General features: G+C 37.8%; 1 pseudogene; it reads left to right on the top strand.

The window, feature by feature from the left end:
- Nucleotides 1-5,144: 5,144 nt before the first annotated feature.
- LOC138398026 (large ribosomal subunit protein eL6 pseudogene) lies at nt 5,145-6,885 on the top strand (annotated as a pseudogene).
- The last annotated feature ends 1,540 nt before the right edge of the window (nt 6,886-8,425 follow it).

The raw sequence follows: 8,425 nt of genomic DNA, 5'->3' as shown, positions 1-8,425 counted from the left end.
TGTAGCATATACACTCTCAGGCATAAACATTAAAAGTGGTAAAATTATAAAACAGGAAGAATTCTCTCTCAAAATACCTGTCCTGATATATTTTTCCTGCTTTCTCCTTACATAAGCAAGGAACAAAATGGTGAAAAAAATACTTAAGCTAATTTGTCTTCACACCACAAGATTTTAACCCAGCAACCAGAGGAGCAAAGAAATAGCTTCACAGTGACCCTGACAACTCCTTTTGTTTCTCAACCCTAAATGGAAATAGATGCATACTTTAAGGTCAGAGATTTCAGTTCTAATTACTGACTTTGCCAATCTGTGTTTCTAAAGTGCTTTCTCAGAAGCACTGCTAATGGCTGGTAAAATATATGTTTCCACTCCATGCAATGGGACAAGGGAAACCTAATGACAAAGTAACACAGAGGGCATTCCAACCATACTTGTCAAAAAGTCATGGTGAAAAAAGGATGGTTATTGTTCAATATTATAAAGGATAGTCTCACTGTGCTCGTCGTTTTATACTTTGTAGAAGGCACAAGGATAATGAGCACATTTCTTTGGAGATACAATCAACATGCTGAACTAAAGGCTGCACTACGATAAACCTTGCCCTGTATTCTGATGTCAGTGAAATCAGGGTAAGCACTCTGCTCTGGCCAGTGTTTCAGTACTTTCCATTAGCAGTTTACACATAAAACATATGCTTTTAGGAGTCCTTAAATTATTTCAGGAATTTACCCTATTTGGAAAGCTTAGCAATTTCAAAGCAGATAGCAGCCACCCATCTATAAGGAAAGCTATGCTTTGACTATCACATGGAAATACAGGGATGTGAATGAGTTAGAATTGCCTGAAATGCACAATTCAAAATGAGGAAAGCCTAACAAGAGCCACAAACGAAGTAATTATAGCTCTAAGAAAAGCTTTCAAGAATTTGAAACAGACTCAGAATTTCTCACCTTAATTGATTTCTACACAAATATACTTACAGTCCATCTGTCTATATGAGTACACAATCTTCTGTTTTGGTTAAACCTTCATCTCATTCCTTGGTTAACTACTATAGATACTTTACAAAGTTTTATTCTTCTGTGTGAGAATGTCACAGAGTGACTACACCCATACCTAAAATAGAGAACAATCTAAAAGCCTGTGATTGTGACCTTCAATTTGAGGGCCACATGGAAAGCGATAATGTCTAATAAGTAGAGAGTGGTGCTAGATATGCCCATAAACTGCAGGCATGAGATTACTCAAGTTTGATTCCATAAGGAATTTTTCCAGGTAGCATTTTCTCTTCAGTTCATCCTCACTTATCTAATTTAGCTCTGCAAATTAAAATTTGTTGAGATATTTGTATCCTCTACCTTAAACAATTCTTCCAGGTGGAAAGTGCCAGGAGATGGGTAACTTCTGAATTTTGGTATTCTTATTTGGCTTTGAATGGATAATGCCTCCACCTTTATTTTATATGAGAGAGAATGGGGCATGAAATGTGGTGGAGAGATTCTGAATGATGTACCAAATAGAATAATAATTCTGCTAGTATAAAAATAATCAGAAATATATTCTTCTAAACAGCACAATAGTAGCTTATAGTAAAATAGTAGATTATAATAGTAAAAATAAGTTAGTAAAATATTTGAGCTGAAAGCAAAACATCATAATTTCCTGTTTTGAAGATAAGTGCTAACAAAAATTCTCTCCTTGAATAAACTTATCAGGCTTTTCTGAACTCTCTTCTCAACTTGGCCCTAACTTTGGGGCTTTTGAGTTCATCTCTGCATCATCCAATTTTAGCAAGAATCCTGCTAAGTCAGTTTAACCAGAATCCCCTACTCTTGCTATCTGATCACCTGACATCTGACTGGGTTCCTTACCCTCCATCATCCCCCAGGTGATGTCTGGTCACCCTGGCCTGCCTTCAGCAGGGATCCTGTTAGGTCAGTTTAGCCAAAATCACCTGGTACCTCCACCTGATGCTTCCACTTAGTGATTTTTTTATTCACTAATCCCTATTCACCACTGTGCCTGTTGGCTATAAATTCCCACTTTTCCTTATTGTATTCAGGGTTGAGCCCAGTTCATTTCCCCCACTGCAAAACCCCATTGCAGTGGTCCCTACACCTACTGTGATAGTCCTGAATAAAGTTTGCCTTACCATTTTTTAACAAGTGAAAGAATAATTTTCTTTAACACTACTGGTGCTATAAAGATAGGATCAGATTGGACCCCCAGACCTCTCACCCAGGACCCTAAGTGCACACCTCTGAAGCCTTTGTCTTTACTCCTTGCTAATCGATAAAGGATCCATTAGAGAGTTACGCTCTGAGACCACCATTCTGAACAATCCATGGGAGCTGGTAAGGACAGATTTTGATGCTTAAGATTCTGGGTATACTCTGGAAACTGGGTTAGTCTCAGACAAAGAGAGGCTGGCTTAGAGTCCTAGATTTCTCTGTTTGTAAAAGCTGGGTTAGGGGCCCAGGGAAGCAGAATCTAGGTGAGGGTCCCAGAAGCTGGATTAGGGCTCCAGACAGGCAGAATGTCTGTTAGATGCCCAGGCTTCTTTGTTTGAAAGGTACCTGTCGGGATGCAAGTCTCTCTTGGCCTTCTGCCTCCAGTGGGGATTATTCCTTGACTCCTGAGCTAGCAGTTCTGCTTCCTTATTTCAAGTGGGGATTCAATCCCCAACTTCTGGGATGGGAATTTTTTTCATGGCTCTTTGTGAGGCTTCTTTGTTCTCTCCATTTGATCCTGCTCCTCTCAGGAAAACTTCTCAGTCCACTGAAGCTCCCTTATTGAACTCCTGTTGACTGACTGTATGTTCCACCAACTTCCCACCTCCTTCTTGTTGGCATGATTTTGCTGAGGACAATTTGGAACTTCATTGGTCTCTTTGGAAAATTTAAGGTCTCCCCCAACTGGCTCCTCTAAGACCTCTCCCTTCCCATTGCTTCTGCTCCTTCTTTCTCTTCTTATCACTTTCGATCTTCCCTTCAATCGAACTCCTCCCCCCTCCATTCCTCTGTCCAGCCCTATCAGGTCTCCTCCTTCCCACTTCAGCCTCTTAACTTCCTACAGTCATTGGAACGATTGGCCCCTACCACTACTGGTGCCTCTCATGGAACTCTGAGTCTCCCAAAAGCAACAACCTGATACAGAAAAGCAAAAATAAGTGGAAATACACTGAATGCAATACTTTATTCACTCAGATAAGCTTTGGAGCCATCCAGATGGCTGCTAGTTGTCTCCTGAGCCTAAAATGTAGTTCAAAACTTTCCCAACATTACATATCAGGGAAAATAAAAATTTTAAAGGCATTTTCCACAAATATTAGTTTAAAGAAAAGCTTTGCATTGATTTTGTAACCTGAGACTTTGCATATCACTTATCCCCAGTAAGAATGGCCTTTATCAAAAAGTCCTGAAACAATAAATGTTGGCATGGATGCAGAGAGATGGCAACACTCATACACTGCTGGTGGGACTACAAACTAGTACAACCTCTGTGGAAAGCAACATGGAGATACCTCACAGAGATACAAGTAGAACTACCATTTGATCCAGCAATCCCATTACTGGACATCTACCCAAAAGAACAAAAGACATTCTAAAAAAAGACATCTGCACTAGAATGTTCATAGCAGCACAATTCACAATTGCAAAAATGTGGAAACAACCCAAGTGCCCATCAATACATGACTGGATTAATAAAATGTGGCATATGTATACCATGGAGTATTACTCAGCCACAAAAAAACAATGGTGATCTAGCACCTCTTGTATTATCCTGGATAGAGCTGGAGCCCATTCTACTAAGTGAAGTATCACAAGAATGGAAAAACAAGCACCACATGTACTCACCATCAAATTGGTATTAACTGATCAACACTTAAGTGCACATATAATAGTAACATTTATCAGTTGTTGGGCAGATGGGCAGGGGAGGAGGGGATGGGTATATTCACACCTAATGGGTGCAGTGCTCACCGTCTGGGGACGGACACACTTGAAGCTCCCCCTGACTCAGGTGGGACAAAGGCAATATCTGTAACCTAAACATTTGTACCCTCGTAATATGCTGAAATAAAAAAAAAATTAAAACAAAAAGCTTTAGCTTTTATTGAGTAGGTAAACTCAATTTGTCCCACTTTTGTCAGAAACATAATTTGGATAAAAATATAAAGTGGAGAAGAATCAGTGAGTTTTGTGTTACTATGTTTTACTGAATCATGGCTAAAATTTTAGAATGAAAGCTATAAAATGTCTCTTTACATGTGCCTGTATATTTATATTTTTCTACCTCTGAATGGTATCACTGAATTAATTCATAAAATTCCTTCTTGGAGTTCTAAAGTTGGCTTAGAAATAAAAGCGCACTTATATAAATTAAGTATTCTTAGCACTCTCAGAAATATAAGAACACAAATTTTTTCCAAATTCACTTGGATAAATCTTTGGAAAATAAGACTAGTTAAATATTGTTGGTTTAATAAAAACAGCTGTGTTCTGTAATAGCAGCAATAAATATAATGTTTATTTTACATTTTTATTCCACTTGAGTTTACTACTCAAATAAGGTTAAAAATAGCTAATAGGGAACTAACTTGAGATGATGGTTAGCTTTGGTGTTATAGTATGTATGCCTCAAAATAGTTTCCAAAATCTTTTTGGTAACTTAAAACCTTAAAGTTATAGTAAGTTAAATGAGGAATATTCATTGAATATCTAGATCTTTCCCAAATAAGACAGAATACTAAAACCTTAACTGCTAAACATAAGTTTATTTACTTTGGCTTTTTAATTTTTACTGAGATACTGCAAATATTTGAGTCTATTAATAAACACATTCTTTTTTACACATTGAGATATTTTACTATGAAAAAATTATACCTCTAGAAATTGTGAAATGGTGTATTCATAAATTTGCTAGTCTATTACAGAGTGCTCATGCATGAGAGATGGTTCACAATTGTCTACTTCCCACTTTATAAAAGAAAGATTACTAATGGTTAACAATTATATTGATATATGTAGTTGAAACTACTAATTATAAGAATGAAAGGAAACAACTGTTTGAAAAATATGCAAGTAGGATATATTTTTGATAAGAAAAGGTATGAGGTATAAAGGTATGATGTATGAAGGATGTATTTTTGTTCAAGGAAAAGGTAAGCAATTTTATTCTAAGGTAAAATTACTGGTTCCTCTAATATGAGAAAGAGGAAAATGTAGGGGGAAATAACTTGAATTAATATAATAAAGTTGTAAGAAATTTATGGAAAAGGAACTTCAGAAAAGGAATTTTATGTGTGGCCAAGCTGGCTAAACATTTGAATGGATTTATTATGCTTTATTAAAAATATGAAAAATATAGCCATGTAAAACTAGAATTTGGCTTTCCCTCTGTTTAAACAAGAAAGTTTTCTTGAACTGTTGGTCTGCTCTTATTAAGAAATTGTAAAAGGTTTTTCTTTATCTTTTAAATGACCTGCTTAGGAAATCAAGATTCTGTGTCTTATCAGAATAATTTTCTGTGCTTTATGTTAATCTTTATCACGTCATCGATTATTCAAGAGAACTGAGACTTCTCACTTTTACAAGAGCTAAAGTTTTCACATTTTTGACAATTTGCCTTCTCAGAATCAAACCCTAAATGAAATCCTGTTCTTGAACTGACCCTGAGATTTCCCAGAAGGCCTCTAGTAAATTTCAAAGGATTCATTCTTTCATCTTATAAAGAAAAATGTTTCGAAAAAAATCAGTTTATTTGATATATTAAATTGCATGAGAGGTTTATCAAATAAGATGAGCTGCTTTAAACTTCCCTAGTTGTATTTGTATGGGTATAGATTATTAATATAAATATTTCAGTTTTTTCCCATCTTGCAAAATAGTGGGTGAAAAGTTGAGATGCTGGGTACTAAGGAGAAGGAAGCTGAAGCCAAGAAAGCTGATGCCAGTGGCAAGGTTTAAAAGGGCAACCTCAGAGCCAGGTGCTTTGGTGCACACCTGTAGTCCCAGCTACTCAAGAAGCTGAGGGAGGAGGATTGCTTGAACCTAGGAATTAGAGTCCAGCCTGAGCAACATAGCAAAACTCCCATTTCTAATAAAATTAATTAATTATTTTATTTTTAAAGTGGGTAACTTCAAGGCTAAAAGCCCAAGAAGGGGAAGCTCTGAAATCCTGTCCTCATCAGAGGAATTGGCAGATATTTCTGATGTGCTATATATATATTCCAGAAAGGCCATGTACAAGAGGGAGTACTCAGCTGCCAAATCCAGGATTGAAATGAGAATAAGGAGAAGTTTCTTTCCACTGTCACAAAACCAGTTGGTACTGACAAAAATGGTGATGCCTGGGTAGTCAAACTTTGCAATGTGCCTAGATATTACCCTGCTGAAGATGTGCCCTGAAAGCCCTTCAGTCAGTATGCGAGAGAGCTGTGAGCTGGCATCCCTCCTGGGCCCATTCTGCTCATATTCACTGGGCACCACAGCGGCAAGAGGGTAGTTTTCCTGAAGCAGCTAAGCGGTACCTTGCTACTGGTGACTGCACCTCCGGTCCTCAATCAAGCTCTTCTGTGTGGAACACACCAGAAATTTCTCATCCCCACCTCCAGAAAAATTGAAATCAGCAATGTGAAAACTCCAAAACATCCCACTGATGCTTACTTCAAGAAGAAGGTGCAGAAGCCCAGACAACAGGAAGGTGAGATCTTGGACACAGAGAACAAGAAACGTGAGATTACACAACAGAGCAAGGCTGATCAGAGGGCTGTGGACCTGCGAATTTTTACCAACAATCAAAGCTATTCCTCAGCTCCAGGGCTACCAGCAATCTGTGTGTGCCCTGGTGAATGGAGTTTATCCTCACAAATTGTTCTAAATTTCTTACCAATAATCTAATTAAATAATTGACACATTTTTAAAATAATGACTTATTGTATGAAGCGCATACCCAACTGGGTATCGGACAGAGGTGGGGGCTGGGGGGAAGGGATGAGTGTATACCTACTTGATGAGTGCAATGCACACGGCCTGGGGAATGGACACGCTTGAAGTTCTGACTGAGGGGGATGGGGTGGGGGGAGGGGATGGATGCACACCTACATGATGAGTGTGATGTGCACTGTCTAGGGAATGGACACGCTTGAAGCTCAGACTCGGGGGGATGGGGGGGCATGGGCAATATATATAACCTGAACTTCTATACCCCCATGATGAGCTGAAATAAAAAAAAAAAAAAAAAATTTTGCCAGTACCTTCACTGTCCATGGTATGGCCTTAAACTTTCAGCAGATCTTTAACCATGGCCATTTTAAGGATGATTTTTGTTTTTTTATTTTTTGGTCATTCACAGGTAGTTTTTGTTTTACTCTGATACTTTCCTGAAAGTACTTGCAAACAAAAATGAAACACATTTTTTTCTCCCTAACTAATGCCTCCAAAATTTCAAAACTCTTACTGAATATTCTTATTTCATGGCAATATAGTTATTTGCATATATTCAATAAAAATATGTTCTTGCAACAGGACACGATTGGAAAAATTGGTTATTTACCAAGGCTTTGATTGGAATGTCAAATTTGAGAAGATGCATAGACTCAGATATGACCAGACAGGTGTAAGGAACTGAGGTTGACTTCATGGAGCCAGTGCTTACAAAGCCCTCTTGGGAAAACTGGCCTAATTCTTGACTTACAGAGTCCCCAGCCTTATCGATAGGTAAGAAAGTTCACTGTCTAGTAGAACCTCAAGATAACTTGGAAACCTTGAGATAAGAGCAATTCACCCAAATCTATAGATACTGCATTTAAAGTTTGATGGAGAGTTTCTGGCTTCGCTTCTTAGCCTTGAGAGACTTTTAAAAAGTCTTCATTCCTTTCATGAGATTCCTTATCAAAAATTCCAGCAATGCAAACTTAAAAAGACCTACATGATCAATTAACATTCTTGCTGCACTCATGAAAATAATCAGGCCAACCCTAATGAGATCAGACTTATTTTTGTAAACAAGAATAATCCTAATTTCATTATCTTTGGTAGAAATGGGGGTGATTGTAGAGAGAAATTTTATGTTTCAATGAAAAGCTATAACACATCCTTGTGGGTATTGAGTTATAATCTTGTTCATTGTCCATGACCTATTGTTCACCTGTCAGTAAACTCCATTTTACTTTCTACTTTATTATCTACCTGTAAACTAGATTAGATCCTGAATTCTTCTAGTTTCTTCCAATATCTGGCTACAACTCTCTAAACTAACATTTCCAACTTTTCTCTCACCGTCCTGACTTGGCATCAATGAGAACTAAAACTGCCCATTTCCTGAAGCCCTGCAAGCTGAAGCTGGATGACTTGATATAAGCTTTAAAGAAGTCATCACAACAGATCATGTAGGGACAGGCCTTGTGCCTGCCGCAATG

The sequence above is a fragment of the Eulemur rufifrons genome, chromosome 17, assembly GCF_041146395.1.
Source record: "Eulemur rufifrons isolate Redbay chromosome 17, OSU_ERuf_1, whole genome shotgun sequence".
NCBI classification, from domain to species: Eukaryota; Metazoa; Chordata; class Mammalia; order Primates; family Lemuridae; genus Eulemur; species Eulemur rufifrons.
Note: the sequence above shows the minus strand (reverse complement) of the source record. Positions and strands in the feature narration are given on the sequence as shown.